A 22,081-nucleotide genomic window follows, 5' to 3' on the forward strand; every position below is an offset into this window, starting at 1 on the left:
GAAGGGTGAAAACTGATGTTGTTATACATTGGAAAACATTTTCTGTCAGCATGGGAACAACTGGAAGTCTTTCAATAAACCAATTTAAGTTTAAGGACAGAGAGAAAACAGGAAAAATATTCCAGTGCTTTGTATACTTGGTTTTTTGGAATTCTATCCACACCACATATTGGAATTAATTTAACATAATTGATGAGGAAAAATTGGCCAAACCACTTCAACAACACAAGAAACCTATTTGATGGATCTTAGGTTCATTGAAGCAGCTCCTTGAAATCAGTGGCAGATTTTGAAGGATGTGAAGTTGATTATCCACATAATTGACAGAGGATGTTTAGATCTTGTTCTGAACAAGCCTGCAGTACTTGAAGTTCCATAGATGCAGATGGTTTAGTGTCTGAGCCTTAATGATTTCTGAGATTAATGAAGATGTTTTCTGAACACTGAGGTCAGGCCAGGTAAATTTTTAATTGATGTTAGATATTAAACCATCTGTTAGAAATAACAGTGTTTATTATGACTTTCTTATATGCCAATTGTGATTTAATATTGAATAACTATAAATGTAGTAATACACTTGTATATATATATACACTTCAAGTATACACATTTTTCTGAATCTTCAGTGTTACTTGTCTTATATTTTAGTCTAAATGATTTTAACTAATGATTATGAACCAGCTTGGTCTGTCCCAATTCAAACATCATAGCCAGATTAATTATTTTCATTGAGTTGGGTTTTTGTAAACCCCAGAGTGCACCAAGGCAAGGCACTGTGAGTACTTCAGCAGTTTATATATATATATTTTTATAGAGGAAATCATTAAGAAATCACTTATGTACTGTAATGTACTGAAATTAGTATGAGCTATTTTCACATAACTCGATAATGTGATCAATTCCACTTTAGGACTCAATCTAATAGTAGTTGAACTCTTCCATCTCTGAAGAATTAAGTGGTTTAACAACATGTCTAAGAGAAGAAACAGCTCAAAATATACTGTCCGTATGAATTTCAGTGATGTTTTGCCAGTTATAAATATTAAATATAATCATTATAAATATATAAATAATGCAATTATCATTATATTTATATAAAATATATTATTGTAATAAATTTTATATATATAAATTATATATGATTTATAAATTATAATAAACCTACATTATTAGAAATATAAGCCTAATATATTTGCAGTAATTGTATATAAAGTTTGTGGCATTTGGAGAACTGCATCCTTGTTTGAGCAATCTGAAGAATGCCCTTTATTCAGGGATATCTCCAGCAGAGGCTACTGAAAGAGCAGGGCTGGCAGAAAAGCATTGATTCCTTTCCCAAGCACCAAGGCACACATTGGAAGGAAGCAGAGTTGCAGGGGGTTGGCAGGAGCAGCATTTTCCTAGCAGGCTTTGTGGCTGTTGTTGTGCCCCTCCAGCACAAAAGCACATCTGACTCTTGCAGAGGGCACAGAAGGGGATGGATGACAGTGATTAACTGCTTTCCCTGCTCAGTAAAATGGATTGTGCTCTCTGTCTGCAAAGAGAAACTTGTGCTTGTCCGTGTTTTCTTTGTTTTGACTCAGAACAAAGCCAAATCCTGGGTGGTTATTTGAGAAGTCCAGCCCAGTTATCCAGTGACACACCTGCCCAGGGTGTGGGGCTTAGGCACCACCCAGAGGGATGCAAGGTGTGGCACCATCTGCAGTGGCCTCCTGTCTCCATGGCAGCCAGAGCCACCCTGGAGCAGCCATCTCTGTTCCTGTCACTGCCTGCCAGGTCAGAGCAGGGAGCAGAAATGGCCCAGGTCTCTCCAGTGTTGTCTGTCTGTCTGAGGGGTGAGGGAGATTCCAGCATGTCCTTAAAGGGCAGACACCTCTCTGCTCCCTCGTGCCACCCCAAAAAGGGTGGCACCTTTTTAAGGACTGATATTTGCCTCTTCTGAAATAGGTCCTGCTAAGCTCTCTGGGCTCTAAGGTGGTGTGGAAGGATTGAGAAGGATTGGGAAGTTCAGACATTTTCTGTCATTGGTATCATCAGAGCCCAGCACTGCTCAGAGATGAGCACACTTTGGTACCACTGCTGAGTCATTCTCTGGGTTTCCACAGCTGACACTTCCTCACTCTGAGATTGTCCCCTCTTAGCCTAGGCTTGTGGCCAGAATTAACTTATTTTTAGATTAGTGAAGCCCAGCTTTAGCTGAGCTTATTAGCCCATTGTTAGTTGTGTTTAAAACAATTGCTTTAAATTTTTACTAAACACATTATATGTGTATGTATGTTGTTAATTCTGCCATAAAGATTATGCTGAATCCTTGGATTAGGAACTGATTAAGAGCTACTAAAGTGCCAGATCTCTGGGTAAGGGATAATGAATTATTCATGCTGTTATCCTAATGCAATCACAATAATGTCTTGGTGCTAATTAGCAGATGGATGGGCTGACACAAAGTAAGGAATACCCAGAAGATATTTTATTCAACCTATATTCTGATTCCTCATGATAAATATGTTTTCTGACCTCACAATTTATTTCTTACTCAATAGAAACAAGTCTTATTTTCCTCTCTGTTATTTCAACTTTTGGTTTTTGAAGTTAATTACTTTTTTAGGGCTAACTAGCCTGAGAGCTGAAGCTTTTAACAGCTTCTGCAAAGTTTTACTTTTATTCCTCACTATAATACTTTGTCCATGTTGGTGAGCTGCATGTTACCATTTCTTCTATTATGTGTGATCTTTATTGTCTTGTATCAATCAGAGCAGAATTTGTCTTATTCTTAATCCACCTAGAACTTTTATGTGCACTTGTGTTAAAGCATGGCACTTACTGTGGGAATGAATTAGCTATTTATGCATATTAACCTTTCTTACTTAAGGCAACACAGTTTATAACAGATTTATAGTCATTGCTCTAGATTTTCCTCTTTCTCCCTTTTAAGTAAATTCTCAACATCTTGTTTTACTTGATGTTGTCATATATCATTGTTCATCAGAGAGATTTATCAGAAGCCAAACAAAAGGACATTATTTTGTGTTTTGCCACAGTTTCTTAAAAATTCCTAGTTTTTGAAATAAAACAGCAGCCTGAAGCATAGCTTAATGCAGATGTTTCAGTCTCACAGCTCAGCCTGAAAAAACCCCATCCCACAACCAATATAGCCCTCAACACCTATTTCCCACTTCTATTCTCCTCTAGCAGTTATTTTCCAAAATTCTGTGCTGACCCTGCTGAGCTTTCCTTCCCCTCCCCTGCAGAGATAATTCTGATAACTCCATGAGGGCGTAACTGGTTTGTGAGACCTGTTGGTTGTATGAGAATGCCCAGCTCAGCCTGATTTTTGTGTGAGATGTGCAGCTGGCTGCTCCATGAATATCTTTTAATTTAGAGAGGATGTGTATGAGGACAGTAGAATAACTTGGGGGAACCACTGCTGGCCTTCTTTGTGTCTGTCTCTGGTGTTTGTGTTTCTGCTCATCAGCAGTGTGAGATATTTATTCTCCCTTTCCTCTCCTCCTCCTCCCCTTTTCCTGTTTCTCTCCCTTGGCCACCACATCCTTCCTAGTGCTGCTTATCTCTGAGAATTTTTCTTCCCTCTCTCCGTTCCACTTGCTGTGATTAAGCACCTGGAACATTTCCAAGCTGATGACTGCAGGGTTTTGCAATGAAACCCCTTGGAGATTACTGAGTGGGCTGCTCGGAAGGAGCTGGACTTCAGGAGCCCTAATGCCTGCCTTTGTAGAGATTTGGGAAGTGCTTGGCATATGAAATGCATTGTTGCTATCTGAGTAACAGCAACAATCTGCATGAGGTCTTGAGGTACAAAAATATTTCCTTGTGACAAACTGGACAAAATCCTTTGTGTAGGAATGTGCTCTTTTCCTGTGTGCTGAACTGTGCAGACAGCTGGGCTGGTGGGCACTGCTGCCAGGGACCTGGGACAGTCTGTGGGTTAGTCTGACACAAATAGCTCATCCACAGCCATGCTCAAATTAGGTTTCTAAGTTTCACATTATTATTAGGTTTCTGAGATTCAACATTATTTGGTTTCTAAGCTTCACATTATTTGAAGTTTGGGTCTGAATAGACCAGCTGAGGTTCTTCACTTCAACTGTAGAAAACAAGTCACTTTTAGATGTCACAGCTGCAACCCTGCATTGCTGAGCTGCACTGTTACAATCACAGTCCCTGCATCTGATTCTACATCAACTCCATCTGCAAAGAGTGATGGAGGGCAAGAATTGTGCTGAATAAACTACACTAAAGTTTTGCTGTAGAGAGACTGTGTGAGGATGCCTTGCTGGATAGAAAAATCCTGTGATAGACCTGGAAGATTCTCAGGAGCATTGCCCTGAGCTTTTAGCCTGCAGGCTGTCCTCAGAAGGCAGAGCTTTTTGTTACTTTATCTTGCACTCAAGGCTGTATACATGGATAAAACACTGTGTATCAATAGTGCTGGCCTTTTATTGCCAAGAAGCTTTTTCCCAGGGGTTTTATGGCCATTTACCATAAAGCTGGCAGTAACATTGTCTGCTGGCTGAGACTGGCCAGAGCTAAAACAGGATTGAATGCAGAAAGGGTGTTTGTACTCAGTAAATTCAAATGTTTGGGAGTATAAGAGAACTGGAAGAAGACATAGAAAATTAAAAGAAGGGACACTCTTCCATCTTGGTGAGGGTCTGAGGGAGCTTTCAGTAAAAGGAAAACATGTTTTCATCTGTCAGCTGGCCAGGTTCTTTTTATTGTCTTCAACTACAAAGAGCAGAAGGAAGAGGGCAAAGGAATCTTTTCCTTGAGCCATGTGCCGGTGGCAGCAACACCTGGTTATTGGCAGTGCTGTGACAGAGCCCTGGGAGTCAGCCAGAGAATGGAAATAGATTAGAAAATGTACCTATGAATTCTAAATAGTGTGATTTCCCTCAGTGTCTCTGGAGATTTCTGACAGTTTCTTCTGGATTGTCAGTAAATCAGTGTTTGAACCATGCTTAAACTTCCTGTGACCATGCATGCTTTGCTTCAGAATCTCTGACCTAAATAACATATTAGAGATTAGAGAATTAAGATTTTTAAAAAAACAAATTGTAGTTCAAATTACAATTTCTCCTTTTTTGTCTTCTGTCTGTCCTTCAATCTGTCCATCAATTCTTTTTCCTTGCATTTATCCTTGATACAAAGTTGATATTTTTTCCTCAATTATCTTTTATCCAGCTCTTGCCTGAGCCCTCTTTTGTCCTTTCTGACCCATCTTCCCACTTAGAGAACTTTCTTCCTGGCCTCATGGAGCATTGCCATGGTGACCACATGACATCACTGCACTGGGAGTGGTTGCCTGGGAAACCATATGATGTCATTGCACTGGAGGCTGTTGCCATGGTTACTGAGTTGGCTGAGGTAACTGGGAAAAAGGGTTTGTCATGATGGGTGCCAGGAAATGTTCCCATAAACTGCAGTAAAGAAGAGACTTTTATTTATAATTTTAGACTCCAGGGAGTGCTGCCTGTGACCCAAAGACCCCATTGCTTGATGTCCTGGAACTTCTCTGGCTGGGCTGTTTCCATTGGTCTCTGGGATCTTCCCACCTGTGAACATCAAACCACCATAAAATGGAGAAAAGCTCTGTTGTCCTGTGGTTCTGCATAAGATGGGATTGCAGTTTCTATTGCTCTTTGTTTTTTCCTCTTTGGTTCCCTTGGTTTCTCAGATAAATAGCCCAGCCCAGTATTTATCCAGACATCAGAGGTGCTGTCACAGTGAATGTCACAGCCTGAGCTTGCTGCATCTGCACCAGGCTCCCTGTGTGCCTGTCATTTGTTTTCCACTTGTTTCCTACCTTTCCCAATTTCATCTGTTTCATCCCTGCTGACATGTACCTGTCTTGTTTTAATAATTCCAGCAGTTCTCAGAAATGTCAATGTGAGAGGTGAAGCAGAGGTTAAATAAAAAGTAGGAGGCAGCTATCAGAGATGAGAAAGGTACTGAAGAACAAGTTTAGTGAGTGTGTGATTCATGTAAGGATGTGGGGATGTAAACAGTGGTTAGCACTGTTTGTGATGTGCAGATCTGTACCTCTGGCAGCATTTGTGTATGTGTATAAACACATGCAGTTGCTCTATGGATAAATAGATAACTTGTAATGAAAATAGCTTTTCCAAGCTTTCTGTAGTTTGAGAGAATTACATGTCTAGGTCATGCATGTGTGAGTGTGACTGCCTCCACATGTCCAAGTCTCTGCTCTCAGTGCCCCTGCAGATGCTCTGGAGCTCGCTAGAAACGAGTTACAAACTTCCCACTGAAGTTCCTGGAATGAGCCATTCTTTGGCCCCACTGTGTGCAGTCATCTTCAGGCTGAAAATCAAAATCCTTGCAGTTACTGTGGAGCTGCAAACAGGAATGCAGTCAGGCTCTGGAGAGTGCTGATGTCAGGTCAGGTAATTGAGGAGTTTAGGGGCACCTGAGCTATTGACTGACATCCAGGGCTGCTGAAATGTTGGGAGCAGGCTGGAATGGGGGTAGGAGCTCAGCTCTGGCAGAGCTAGGAGGAAAATCCAGAAGAGGAAATGTAACTTCATTGGGCAGGGAACAGAATTTCCACTTAGGTATGAGGAGAAGAAAGGGAATAGAGGGTGGGAGTTTTTGATGTTTGTTTATTTTAAATTCCCATCCTTATGCTTTAGAAGTACTGCTCGATTGACTGTTTATTTGTTCAGCATACTGAACAAAGCAATCTCAGTCTGTGTGCCAGAGCAGCTGTAAAAGAAAGTTGTGCCTCATACTTGAAATCATTTAATGTCATTTTGATCAGGTGGCAAGGAACAAAACAGCTCACAGAGGGGGAAAGCAGCAGCCAGTCAGTGCTCAGGGCTTCCCAACAATCAGGTGAGCCATGAAAAATCACTTGCTTGTGCTTCAGGTCTGTGTGTAAATCCTTAAATTCTAGTTTGAAAACAGTGTTTAGTTAATGGCCATGCAATGGTGGGGTTTGCAGATCAGGCTGTTCTGTTCATGGTGAGCTAAGGGACTTGCATCACTGTAAAATATGTCAATAATCATGGCCTTTGCTGGGCTTTGATGCACTGGAGCAGCCTTGCAGGTACTGGCCTGGGATGCTGCTGGATCTGTAATTGAAGGATATTTGATCCTATTATTAATGGCCACTTGTGTTACTTTTTCTGTTAACTGAGCTTCAGAATGACCCCTGAACTTGGGTTTGTTTTATTTCAACACTCTACCTGTGCTGAATAATTTGAGGTTATTGTATTTAAGTACATTTTAAACATTTATGTTTGGATAACTTTTACTGGTAAAATATGAGAAAGCAAGCAAGAAACTAGACTGTGTTTGTTTAACTGGCAGGGAGGTGTGGGAAAAGGTTGGTAGAGCTTATGGGGTTTTGGTAAAGTTTACCTGAAATCCACATTTTTATGATTCATACTCCAGCTTTTCCTGTCTCTGGACTTCCACCAATGTCAGGTTTCTGTAAATATTGAAATAATAATTGTATGCTGTGCTGTAGCAATACTGGAGATCTCAGGAGGTACAGAATTGTGGATTTGTTTTCCACGAGTGTGAAGCACTTGGGGTTTGTAGCTGGTGAAGTTCTGTGAGTGGCAGTGGAGGTGCTTTGTGATGCTGCAGCACACACAGTCCTGGCAGAGCTCAGCTTTTGCTGACTAATGCTTCCATCTGCTGGAGAAATTTGTTTGCACAGTATTCACTCTGTACTCACAGAAATAAAATCTTGCTCATGAAACCCCCAAGGATTTAATTATCATTAGTTACTAGAAGAAAACAAGTTCCTCTGAGATTTTAAGCAGCTAACACAAATCACCTGGGTGCTCTATAGCTTTACATCTAAAGGATGTAACTCTACCTACCTGGAACCAGTATTCTTATGTTTTATTCTAAAATATCATCACTTACACAGCAGTAATGGAAGTTAAAGTACAGATTCTACAAACATCTTCCTAGTGAGTGATTTTGTGACTTGTGACTGAAGCTGGTGCTTTCACTGAGAGGCTGCAGAGGCTGCAGGACTTTCCCTTTGCACTTCATGGCCCAGCAGGATGGGGCAGGTACCCAATCCAGGATGGATTTCAGTGCTGAAAGTTCACTCAGGATTATTTACACTGCCACTGCACATCAGGGTCTGGGCTCCCAAAGGATATTTCAGAATTGTGGAATTAATTTGTTTTGCAATTAACTTCAGAACTTTGAATGACTGGAGACACTGTAGCCCAGCTAACAGAGTACTTCCCTGCCCACTTTTCTGTTTAATGAGTTATTTTCTCATTTTTTCCTGCAAATCCATTGATTTATTGAATGAACAGCATGAGATGGTAACTCTATCTTTGCATTATCATTTTATTCTTATCAGGTTGTGTAGGAAAAGTGTGCAGATAAAGAAACCCTACCCCAAACCATAAAATTTGTGGAGAAGAAATTTTTTTCTGTGTTACTTGTTGTTTATGACAGTGTTGTTAGGAGTAATGACAGCACAACACCTTTGGACTTGATACAGTGGCATTACAAATAAGTAAAACATTATATTGGATAAAAGTTTAACTTTATAGATACAAAATTAGATAGAAAGTAAATTACACATAGTATATAAAATTTATAACCTTGTATATAAGATTAGATTTACTAGTTCAGGATAATTTTAGAGGACGTAATAACGATGTAGATTCTTCTATATAATATAATCTTATATGAAGATTACATACTGAGTTATGTCTATTCATATTTATTTAAATATATTAATTCAATGGACAATAAAAAGGACAATAAAATAGAGCCCCTTGCCCCTGCCTCCCTGCAGTATCTGCAATTGTGTGTCCTTTGGGATCATCCAGAGGATGATCACTTGATGTTTCACTGGATAAAAATTATTGTACACGTGGCTGTCGAAGGCCATCTCAAACTTCCAACCCAGGGAACACAGCAGCTCCATCTCCTGCACATCTCTGGGCTCCACAGGGCTGTTGTCACTGGGATGTTGAATTGGCTGTGCAAGGATCACCAAGGGCCCTTGGCTTTAAGGCAAGGACTTGGAATCAGGGTCAAACACCAAAAAAAGGGATGGATTTTAGCGACTTAATGTTTTTAAAATTATGAGAGTGGTAGGAAATACAGACTTTAGATTTTTGTTGTTCTTCTACCGCTAAGGAGAAATCATTCAAGATTTCTTTCACTGATGACACTTATATATTTTGTAAGTAAATTGATCCCATATGTGAGGGTTTGTGCATTTTAGAAAATAAACATCTCTACTTCTGGGCAGCAAATGTTCTGCTCTGGGTGTTGAGAATATGGGGAACAAATTTGTCAGTCGTAGGAACATTACAGTCTAGGTCCCAAATCCATCATTTGTGTGGACAAATAGCTGCTGTTTACCTTAGCAGCCATCAGAAGCTGTCTTTGAGTAGGATTAATTGAACTGTTGTGCAGTTTAAAAAATCAGGTGGAACCCAGAGGCAAAAGCTTTGGCAGTTACTGATTTCCTTTTGTTGTTACTTCACTTGCAGGAGCAACAATATCTGAAGCTGCCTTTGGTAGTAATTTAATGAAGAGGATTTTCTTGGATTAAAAAAAGATCCAAACCAACCACAGGCTGTCCATCCATCATGTTTTATACGCAAATAAAGGCAGAAGAGGTGCTTTTCTCTGAGTGCAGGAGCACATTCCATTGCTGATGGCTGTGCTTTGGTGCTCAGAGTGTTGTGGCTGTCAGGATCTTTATGGCTCACATACCTCAGCAGGCTGGAACTCACACCTGCAAGGCTCTGCACAGGGAGCTTGAATTTCTTTTTACTACCTGTGAACAGAGATGAAGCTGCTTACTCTCCTTGTTAATGGATGCATTTGCTCTTGGGGCTTCAAACTGTTTTCTTGAAGTTATTAATTATTTAGTATTTAGGCAATTGTCAAGTCTTAATTTTCATTAAAAATCTACTTAAAGTGGCCTTAATTGCCTCTTGCATGATGTCATAGCTTTGGACAGTGCCAGATCCCAGGGAAATGATGTTTCTTATGTGCTTCATGTAGGACTGTAAACACAGAGGTGTTGGGATGTTGTGTTGCTGGGCATGATTCAAATCCTAAATTGCCATAAATTTCAGAACCAGTTCCAGCAGGTCAAGAACATGAATTCAAATTTGTCACACCCTGGTTGTCAGTGACCAGATTCACAAGAACTGATGACAAATTTTTCACTGAATAAAGTCATAGGCAGAAAATGCTTTCCCCTGAAAAATGTGCTTATATCTCATTAAGCACAGTAATGCGCCTTAACTTTGGAGATATTGTTTTAAAGGAAGAAAAATGTCTGTGTGTGTACAGGAGGAGGGGAGGGTGAGTATTGATTTGAGCAGTTGAGTCATGGCAATCAATTTACTTTTCAGTTCCTGGAGAATGGCATTGCAGCTGTGACTGCCTCATTCTTTGTGTCATCATGGGGCAGAGAGCAACTCTGCTCTGAGGCAGGAAGCTGCTGTGCCTTGGGTGCTTTGTTCAGCTGGGAATAATGATTTGTTTGCAGTGATTGAATGATGTCAGCAACATTCCCAGGTGAAACTGTGGCTGATGTACCCATTTGCAAGCTTTCTAGGTGTCCTCTCTACCCCTTTGTGATTATAGAACATCCTGAGCTGGAATAGACCCACAAGTGTTGTCATCTTATTGCAGGGGTTCCACACTGTTGTCTCCTTATCACAAAAGTTTCACACTTTCTTGGTGTTTCTCATGGACAGCTCCTCAGAGCACTGACTCTTCTTCACAAAGCACCAACTGACTCCAGTTCCCTTCTCACCCAGCCACCCCACTCTGTTATAGCATCTTCTTCTCATTGCTTACAGCTGTGGCCTGGTGAAGTCAGGCTTGTTCCCAGTCTTTGATAATTGGCCCAGCTGCAACTCCTTAGGGGTAAGATCACTTTCTACACTATTCTATCCCCCTACACACAAGGATCATTGATTCAAAGTGCTGACCCTGCACAAGACACCCCAAGAATCCCACCCTGTGCCTGAGTGTGTTCTCCAGATTCTTCTGGAGCTCTGGCAGGGTTGGCACAGGCTGGGGATGCTCTGTTGGGTGGTGGCAGGGCTGGTTTTCAGTCTCATTCTTGGGGAGCAGCACACTGAGGCAGTTTTGCTGTAACATTCTGAACATTCAGTGGTGCTGAGCTTGGTGCAGGGGCAGCTGGGGACCCTGATTCCACTGATCAGCCCAATGGCAGAGAAACAAGACAGGGCTCTGTGCCTGCACAGCCTTGCCTGATGGAACAGTTCTGCTGCCTTCTTTCCTTCCCTGTGCCACCTGTACAGGTTCAGTGAACACTTTCTCTATTCATATCAATTCTGTTCAGTCTGATTTGCAAATTGTCTCTCATACCAATTGTTCCATTGTCAGTTTTGGTGTTCCTTCCACCTTGTTTTTTCCTGCCTATCTATTAGATTTTGTTTCCATGTGTTTAATAATCCTTTTGTTGTGTTTCTTGGTTCAGATGCAACAGTAGAACACTCTTTTTCCATGTTTGGAATGGTTTCTTTCTAAGTTTCTGATTGCTTTAATAAATAAACCAATCAGATGAGTGCTGATTGTAACTTTCCTCTTATTTTAGGTCCTGATGGCAATGGATGTCAGCCTCCCTTAACTGGGAGCACTGCATGGATTAGTGGTTAGTAAATGTTTTAAGGTGCTTATGGATCACGAGTGTACTCTTCACTACTCGGTTTACTATGTGAATGACAATCTAAGAATATAAATGAGTCAATTAGCTGGTGCCTTGTGTCAGAAGTTCAGTGTTCCACCCCCTTTACCTTTGCTGTTTTCACAGTTACAAGGTTGGAGCCAGCCAAGATTCATGTGGTGTTGAGTATTTTACTTTTTTCCACGGATGTGATACCAAAAAAAAAAAAAAAAAATCTTCATCTTCTATCACTAAACCTTTCCAGACTTGTAGATGGAGCTTTTATGTTTGTTGTGAAACAAAATGTTAGCAGTGCTTCAGAGTGGCACTGTGATGATCCGTGCTGACTTCAGCCACAGGAGTTCTCTGTGCCTGTGCATATTCACCACAAGTCTGGTTTTTCACCAGTACAGTGTGTGGAGTTTAGGATTTCTTTTCTGTGGATCTGGGATTCCCTCTTGTGGATCACAAAGAATGTTGAAGTTCAGTAACAGATTGCAGCCCATTTCCTGTAACAAGTTGTTTTGTAGAAAAACAGGAAATAAAATAAGTAACTTGTTTTTCCTCCAAGGTTTCTTCAGGATAAACCACAGTGCAGGCTTACAAATTTAATTCCTGGGATATCATTCTGGGTTTGATTTTTTTTTTTTTTTAAGTGTAGAATATTTAAGTGGATGACCAGGGAGTTAATGAAATTTACTGATGTAAAAAAGTGAAGATGGTTCTTTGCATGAATGAGGACTTAGATAATAAAAGCAGGAGCCTGCAGTTGGAGCACCTTTATAAAGGGAAGGCTCTGGCTCTTCTGCCAGTGTGGCCCTTGCTTTGTCAAAGGGTAGATCCACTCTTCTGAATTCATAATGTTTTAGAAACCTTATCAGCAGGGACCTCTGGCATGGTCCTGTACAAAGCTCATGTACAAACCTGATTAAAAAGCACATTATATGTTTGTTGCCAAGGAAACACAACCCATTAAGCCCTAGGAACATCATTCATAAAACCAGAATTTTAGCTATAAACATCTACTTTCCCCATTAGTGCCATGAAACCTCCATGAAACACCCTTGCAGTCTCCAGCTAATGGATGTGACATAACTGGGAGTGAGGAGGAAAAGGAGGAATTGCAACTCACTGAGCTCTCAGTGAGGACAGGGCAGAACAAGGTTTGTTCTCATCTCTTGTGCTCATAAGGCATTGAGCACCTGTTTGTCCCACTCCTGTTCCTGCTCATTATCAGTCACATCAAAGACAAGTCTTTGCTAAGCAGGGAAAGATCAGGCCTGCATTTTCCAGCAGGTCTAGTGGAATATGAAAATAAAAACTAGGTGTGAGAAAAGAAAAAGTGAAGTATTTTGAATTGGTTTCAAATTTAATATCTTAGTAATTTTAATTTTTACTTCTCTGGATTTATTATGTGTGTTCTGTTCTAATTAGCTAACTCACAATGGGTTTAACATGATTTGTGCTTATAGATAGCATTTTAAAATTGTTTGTTTGTTTTAGTATTCTTCCTCTTCATCCTTCTCTTTTTAGGAATTAAATTAGATTCATTATTTTTTTCATCCTAATACTGCAAAATACTTAGGAATTTCTTGTGAAGAATCCACTGTGGCTACAGAGGTGTTCTGTGCCAAAATTGCACTGTACTTGTGTTCTAGGAAATATTTCTAGGAAAAAATGAGAAGTAAAGTGAATGTGGCTCAGTTTTTGCCTGCTCTAAGCTGTTGGTTGCCACTCTCACTCTCAGATGCTGTCCAGGAGCACAGTCAGGATCCCAAGGCTGGCCTGAGTTATTGTTTGCAGTCATGCATGTTCAGCTTTGGGATCAAGAAGCCAAAGTGAACTCAGGGTCATTACTGCACTTTATTCTCAGCCATCCCACCAATTTTGAGCTATCAGTTTTGGAGAGCAGAATTAACATTGGTGTCTGGAAAAAGTGCTGAATTTACTGGAGTGTGGTAAGGCTCATGAGTCACTGGGCTATGTAGCCTCAGTCTGCAAATCATCCATCAACAATTGAGTGTAATAAATCAGTTACAGTCAGCTGATGAAGCCCATTGCCAGCTTTTCCCAGAAGTTATTTGGGCACCTCTCCTGCAGCTCTGGAGAGATCTGTGTATGAACTGCACAAATGGTGATTAGGAGCTCCCAGACTTTGCCCCCACAGCCCTGGTGTGGTTTCATTTGGCTCACATGCAGTTTCTGCTCAGTTAGCCACAATGAAGTGGGGCTCTGAGGTGCACTCTGCTTTCTCCAGGGTTTGATGGGCCTTTGCCTGATAACAGACTCAAGGATTTGGCAGTGAGTGATTAGTAAAAAATGAGTATATGGCACTATTGACTTTTTCAGCTCTGTAACTGTAAGAACTGCAATTTGTCAAATCTCTGACTTGTGAGCCTGTGATAGCAGACCTGAGTGCAGGGTTGAGCTTGTTGAACAGCCTTGTGCAGCAGGGTAGAGTTAAAGACAGGGAAACGTGTCAGGGATCTCCAGATAACATAAGTTAGTTTGAAGTGTGCCTCCAGAGAACATGAAGGGCAAGGCTACCTTCAAAGCTTGATCAATTGCTCAAGGCTTTGTCTGATCAGATTTTGAAAAACCACCAGGAACAGAGATTTCTGTCTTTCTAGACAACCTATTTCAGGACTTCAGCCCTTACACTGAATTTTTTCTCTTCTATATGTCTTCTGTATCCACTGGTGATTTCTCCTGCCCCAATCTGATCATTGCTTTTTGCCCTTGTACTGTTATCTCTAAGAAGTGTCTTTATCTTACATGTAATTACCCTTTAAATGTTTGATTACAGCAGTTGGATTCCTTTCCCAAACCTTCTCTTGAGGCTAAACACACTCAGACCCTCAGCCTCTCCTCACATGCTGCAGGCACTTCCCTACTCAGTGATTTTCCCTGAGCTCCCTGCATGTTCTCAGTGTCACCTGGGTGACAAAAAGCCCAGGGTGGGACACAGTGTCCCAGGGGCTGCCTCACCAGTCCCTCGTGCCCCAGCTGCTCCCCGTGCAGTGCAGACTCTGCCATTGCAGTGCAGTGCTTGCTGTTAGCACAGTGTACAAAGGATGTCCTCAAATGATCTGTGTCCTGATATCTGTGTGTTTTCCTCTGCAAAGCAGGAAATCAGGACAATTGTGTAACACAGAAGTTTGTGGAGAAGTTTCTTCTTTGATATTTGCTTTTTTTCAAGTTCAATGTCAGGAAAGACACAGAGCTCCTGCAAGGACACTTGAGCCTCATGAGTGCCTGGATGCTGCCCCATTTCTGATCTCCCATCCAAACCCAAAATGCCAGACAGAGGCAAAAAAGCATCCCGAGACTGGCAGAGACAACATTTGTGTCACTGGTGGGGATTCCAGTGCTTATTTGGCAAACAGCAACCAGCATGGAGCAGGGACTAAGCAGTGAGAAGGGAAGCCTAGAAACCTGGGCCTGCACTGCTTTCTGCATTATTTTCAAGCAGTTTGGGACTTCAGATCTGCCCCCACAATGTGGGAGGTGACCCCAGCCATGTGGGAATTTCTTGGCCTGTTGTTATGGATGCACAAATATTGGTAGCAAGCTTCCTTTGTGCAGCTCTAGGGAGTTACCTTTGCTGCTCTGACAGTGAGGGTGTCCCCTCCTGTCCCCAAAATGTTGAAGGATTTTGTCTTGATGGTTGTTATGTAACAGTGATTTGCTCATGAAGGTCACCTGGGCTCTGACATGGGTCATGGTGGATTCACTGAAGCACCTGATCATGGTGAAAAGTCTTACATGGTAAAATGAGTCTCCTTTCTCTTACTGACAGTGGTTCTGACTCTTAAGGAATCATTAACAAGTAGTAAAATAATAGCCACTCTAAATCACTTTAGTGTCCTGTGATTGTACAACAATGATAATTATTCTCTACTCCTTGTGATCTCCTTGGAGAAAGTACAATTTAAATACTATTTCAGTCAAGTGAGGTGATTTATAATGTATGAATGTGGAAAAGTAGCTTTTTATGTGTTTCCTAATTTGGATACTCAGCTTTTTTATAGAAACTCCTGTTACTGATAGATAAGAAATCTCTCAGAATTTTTGAAAGTGGCAATATAGTGTAAAAATGTGTAAAATTGTGTTTCAGGATGTGAAAAAAATTCCTAAAAGTTACAAATATACAGTTTTTCAGCAAACACGTGCTATTCCTCTGACAACTGAAAGGGCCTCACTGGTATTGTCATAAAATAATTTTTTTTAAAAATTAATTTGTGGTAAATTAATGTGTGGTTGCTTTCTCTCTAAAGTATTGAAATAAAATTTTATCTACAAGCACAAATGGAAGCTCAAACTCTTAACTGTCCCTCTGGGCTACACCCAGGGTGTTCTGGAATGTGCATCTCCCATTCTATCTGTGATCTTTGCATGATGTTCCCTAAACATTTACTCTTCTTTTGCATGAGCTTAAGGGAGGACCACTGACATTTGAGGAGTTAGAAGAGATTTTTGCTCCTCTGGGACAGATCTCCCAGAGCAGATTGTGAGCTTGAACTCCAGTGGGATGTATTCCCTCTGCATGGTCTGTCTGGGGGGTGTTGGAAGCTGCATTCCTGCCTGGGGTGACTTCAGTCCTCCCCCTGATCTGCACAGCTCAGTCTTACAGTCCTCAGCACAGTTTTCAATGTCCTGATGATGTGAAACTTCTTAACTGATGCTGAAAAATGTGTTCCAAATTTTACACACCCTTCTTAAACACAGTGTTCCACACAGTGCAACTGCATCTGAATCACCTGGTTCCACACCTGCAGGGTTGTGGAAGTGCAGGCTTTTCAAAGCTGTCCCTCTGCAAGCAGACACACAGAACCTGTCATCAGAGCTGATCTTCCTGGCAGTGCCACCCTGCTCACACTCCCAGCCTGTGCTGTGGGCCAGGCTGCCAAAGCTTTACCCCATGATCCCTGTTCCTGATAGATCCACAGGTGCATTTAATGTGCTGTGTGTGGGGGAAAGCACAGGAATTATTGCTGTAGGGACAAGAAACAGAACAGGTGTAGCTGCTGAACGAGCTGGATGGAGTTCTGACCTGCTCTGTGACCTGTTCTGTGGATCCATCACAGATCCTGAGCTCCCTGGCAGCTACCCAGGCTGTCAGAGCTGTCCAAGCCCACAGGAGCTTTTCCTTTCAGCAGCATTATTTGAAAAATAGATGAAGTTGTTATGTTCTGCTGCTGGAACTGTTCTTTATTAGGCTCTTATTGATTTCCCACTCCTAATTGCTAATAGTATCATTCTCTTTAAAGAAGTGAACTGCAGAGTGGAGTCCCCATAAAATCGAGATGACTTTTATGAGGGTTTTTTTGGAGGGGGTGGGGAGCAAGGGGGAAAAAGAAAAGCATTCCAGGGATTTCTCTCTGTTCCTTTAGTATTGGTATAATTATCCTGTATATGGATGTGTCATTGTTTCCATTTAACACTGTTGAGCTGAATAAATTGGTGTATGATTGTAAGTGTTGTTCTAGGCTGCAGCTATAGATTGTGCCATGGATTGGATGGATGGAAAATATTGCTGTAATGACTGCTTTGGGTACAAATTATCATTTTTATCAAATCTTGGAGCAAGCTCCTGGCACCACTGAAGAGAAAGAAAAAAGGATACAATGCTGAATTTTTAGTTGCTTTATGGTAATGCTGGGATGGCAGGAATGCACAGAACTGCTCCAGGAGGTTTTCTCCCTGAAAAACATTTCTTCTGGTGGAGAACATCCATAACTGGGTCCTGTGGTGGTGTTCACAGGGGTCCCAGGATGAGGGAAGAGATGAGAATCTTGACTCTGTGTTTCAGAAGGCTGATTTATTATTTTATGATATATATTATATTAAAAGAAAATTATATACTAAAACTATACTAAAAGAATATATATAAAATAAAATATAAAATTATAAAATATATAAAACTATACATAAAACTATACTAAAAGAATAGAAGAAAGGATTTCATCAGAAGGCTTGAAAGGAATAGAAAGGAATGATGATAAAATCTTGTGACTGACCATAGAGTCCCAGCCAGCTCACTGTGATTGGCCATTAATTAAAAACAACCACATGAGACCAATCACAGATGCACCTGTTGCATTCCACAGCAGCAGATAATCAATGTTTATATTTAATTTCTGAGGCCTCTCATCTTCTCAGGAGAAAAAATCCTGGCCAAAAGATTTTTCATAACTGTGTCTGTGACAGGGTCCCCCTGTCTCCCCCCGTGTTCCCTGGGCTCGCTGGGGGTTTGGGGAATTCCTGCTCATCCAGTCAGTCGGGCTTTCTGCCCTCTGCAGCCCGCAGATAACAGGGCAGATATGGCTTTTGAAGCCAGGGTATCCCTAAATATTCTCCTCCTTGTGCCTGAGCGCTGCATTCTTAGGCATAATCAGCCCTGTGCTCCTGGAACAAAGGGGCAGGTGGCTCTCTCTGCCTTTGGGAATGCTGATGGTCCTCGCTGCTGCCCCTGCTTTGAGCCCCGCTGCGATTAGCAGGGTTTGGAACGTGAGGTTCAAAGCATCGGCCAAGCCCGCAGCAGGGCTGGGCTCAGCTGGTTCGCCTCAGCAGGAGCTGCAGATGTTTGGAAGAGTTTCCTCCTGTGAAGAGTTTATTATATTTAATGATCAGTTTGTCTGTCTCCTTACATCACAGCGTGAGGAAATAGATCTCCTGCACCCGTAAAGAACAAGTAGGAGTTTTTGATGTTCTGCTGCCGGTAAACACTCAGCTAAAAATGTAAGGGAGCGGCTTGTGCCTCAGTCAGAATCCCGGAAACAGCCCCACCCACCCACGGTCACCTCTCCTCGTTCCTGGTGTTCTGACACACCTGGAGAAATCCTCCCCTAAATGCACACATGGGCTGAAATAACATCCATCTAATGGAGAAAACTATTGGTATCTGAGCTCCATTTCTGAACTAGAAATCCTCTCAGAAGTGTTCTTTCTACAAAATGACCTTTAAAGTCTATCCAAAGACTGCATCACACTTATTTTGGGGGAGAAATGTACCTGGTAATTTATTGATGTTTTTTGTTTTCAGATGTCAGTATATTTTTCGCACTCTTCATTATTGCCATTTCTCTCCTTTCTTTTTCCAGCAATAATCTGTGTATAATCTGGGTTGTGGTGGGTTTTTTTTGTTGTTGTTGTTGTTGATCTGTTAGCTTTTCCTTCCTTCTAGTAGGGATTTGTTTACAGGCAAATTTTTCACTTTTATCCTGATCAGAGATTCCTTAAAGAATATTTTCCCAGGTTCTCTCCAACAATATTTTCTGTTCTTTCTCCTTTTCAGGAGGCTTCATATGTATTTTGTAGAATATTATTAAGATTTTGTCCCCATGTGATTTCTCAACCAAACACTTTACAAACACTTTTAACTGAGGAGCCCCTGGGACACTGTGCAGCAAACTGGACATTAATATAAGGCTATGACATTAGTAGATTATGATCTTTCCCCCCCCTTCACTTAGATTTCTTTAATCAAATTAAACTGTCAGACACAATAAATAATAATATATTTGTGGCTGTTTATTGCTGTAGGGCAATCAAAACATACCCACAAAGGCTGAGGCTGTCTGCTGTTCAAGAGTAATTACACTGGGTTTGAGCAAATCAAGCAGGGCAACCAAAGCTTTCATTTGGTCTCCTGGAAAAGTGGAGAATTATTTCAGTGGAAGGGGCATCAGCAGCTCAGCTCCTGTTCATTTCTCACTTTATTTTATGCATTGAGATGTTGTTTTCCTTACAGTGTTTCTGGAACATGAGTGTTAAAAATACTTGTGAGAGCTGGGATGATGATTATGCAGCTCATTTGCATAATTCCTTCTGTTATTTAGGTTTAGCAATAGTAGAAGTGGCAGGTCAGCATGTATCCATCCCTGAAAGATGTTTTTCTGGACACATTGTTTGAAGGGAAAGGGGAAATCCCAAAAAGGGTTAGCAAGACTAATATATACAAAACACAATGGATTAGATAATGAGGGTAACACATAATGTCCTGTGTTATTTAGTCTATTATTTATGAGATAATAATAATAATTATAATAATATTTCTGTTTTAATGAGAATGCTACTCAATTGAGAAGCTGCTTGTGGAGATTAATCTGCCCTGCTATCAGGTGCTAAATCTGGAGACAGCCTGCATTGGCTTTGGGGAGTAATTTTTAATCTGTTATTCAACTTTATTAGTCCCAGTGGAAATTTCAAACCCATCTCTTGCCATTACTTCTCCCCTATTAACCTCCTTAAATATAAGAATTAATAAAACACTAATAAACAAAAAATTAATTATTTGCTGTCTTAGCCTGTTTTGTAGGAATACTTACAGCCCTGAGATTGTTGTTTTCATAAGATTGGCAATGCAGGGCTGAGTGTACTTAGTGATCACACAGAGATAATTTAACCAGTTGCTGAAGAAGTGAGTGTATTTCCTTGCTTCATTTCTGCTGGTCCATCTGCATATAGACCTATTTTTATGTCCTCTGATATTTCTCCTCTGTAGAGATACTAATCAGAAAATTAGTCCTGAAAGTGTTCATTTTTGTTATCTCTTTTGTCTCTTGATAAATACACGGTTCTGTTCATGTTTCTCAACCTGATCCTCTCAGTGAATAAGAATAGAATGACCTTGCTTTCTTTCTGATAACCTTTTAGGAAAACACCTGTTTTCCTGCTGTTTTTTTTTCTATCTACGTCATACTCACTGGACTTCAGATCTTTTCCCCTTTTAGTAATTCCTCTTCAACTGATTGCACATTTCAGTTTCCCACATTTTTGTCATCCTTCTGTGACTAATTCTTCTAATGAAAACCTGGTTTTGTTCACTTAATGAAGATTGCAGAAAGAGAAGAAGGACTTTTGATATCAAAAAAAGTGTTAAACAATTCTCTAACTGCCACCCTCATATTAGGAAAGCTGTGCTGAGAGCCTTTGAATTTATATTCTGTCCACTGGCAAATATGAACTCTTCCAAGTTCACACTGCATGACTAGGAAACCATCAAAGGAGGGTAGAGAATTTACTAACATAGTACATGGCTTTCTGCAAATAAAATAATTACAATTTTTTGGTCTGTTTCTGTCCTTCATTACTTGCAGAAAGGATTCTGTATAAGTTAGCATTTCTGAAGAGCATCCCCAAAGAAATCTACTTGCTTTATCAAGAGATGTGGAGAAATGCCAGGGGAAAGATCAGAGGAGTTCCTCTGTGGGAGGTACTTTGCATGCTGATGCAACTTTCTGTTTGTTTGTAGTTTATTTGTTTTACCATTGCTTTATCATTTGTCATCCTCAGGAGGAAGACTTTAACACAAAAGTTTGTAAGAGACTTGGCTAAGTGCCAGTAATTCTCACATTTTCTGTGCTACAGTTCCATTTTCTGTGGCCAGCACAGCAACTGCAGCTTCTACCCAGTTCATGAGCTGCCCTGACAGCTGTGCCTGGTCAGTTGGGAATGCAGATCCATCACATTTATCCCATTTGCTCTCCATCAGCAGCCTGGGGTGGGAATTTGAACCAGTTCCCTGCTGGTCTGTAGCTAATTACCCTCTCCCCCATTCTCTGTTTTGTCTATCAGGTCTGAACAGAAATATTCATGATAAGCTTGATGTCACCAGGCTCTATCCAGAGGGGAGCATTCATTATAGACAGGGATCAGAGGCTCTGTGTTATCTTACTTAAACTATTTCATTTTCTCACTCCTGTTAACATCTCTCTTCTGTAAATTGCCCTGGCTCACAGGCAAAACTAGAGAAATACCCTCAGTATGTCAAATTATTTGTCAGTTTGTCTGGTGTTGGAACCCTAAACCTGCTTGAAGAGACCCTTCAGGATGATGAAAGACCCACAGAAGCACATTGCTCACTGAGAGTGAGGAAAAGAAATCATTGTTGTGTTCTGACATGGTGTCCCCTCATTACATCAGGAGATTCGCTCCTGCTTATCTTTGAAAGCTTTGACACAAAGAAAGATTTAGCCTATTCCAATCTGAAAACCTGCCTGACCTTTCAGTGCAAACCTTTTGTGTGCACTGGATTCAAGCAGTGAATCATTGGGTGCACCAACAATCTGCAATGCTTCCAGGTTTCTCTTTGGGCTGCAGATATGAGGATGTGGAGATGAGATATTCAGAGCCTTGACAAAGCTCCCTCCCCTTCTGACAGTCCTGTGGATGATGTTGGTTTCTGCTTAGTTTCTGTTTGTGCCCTATAGAAATAAAAAAACAATGAAGTTTGTTTCCACTGTACATAAAGATAGGAATTGTGTGATTACTATTTTTTAGATGTTGATTCTCCATTAGTGTTTCAAACCTTGGGATTTTGTTGGTGTGGCCACACCAGGAGCTGTGGACAGAGGCTGCAGTATTGCTCAGCCTCTGCAGAGGCTGGGGTGAGGACAC

The sequence above is a fragment of the Ammospiza nelsoni genome, chromosome 18 (genome assembly GCF_027579445.1).
Source record: "Ammospiza nelsoni isolate bAmmNel1 chromosome 18, bAmmNel1.pri, whole genome shotgun sequence".
Lineage (NCBI taxonomy): Eukaryota > Metazoa > Chordata > Aves > Passeriformes > Passerellidae > Ammospiza > Ammospiza nelsoni.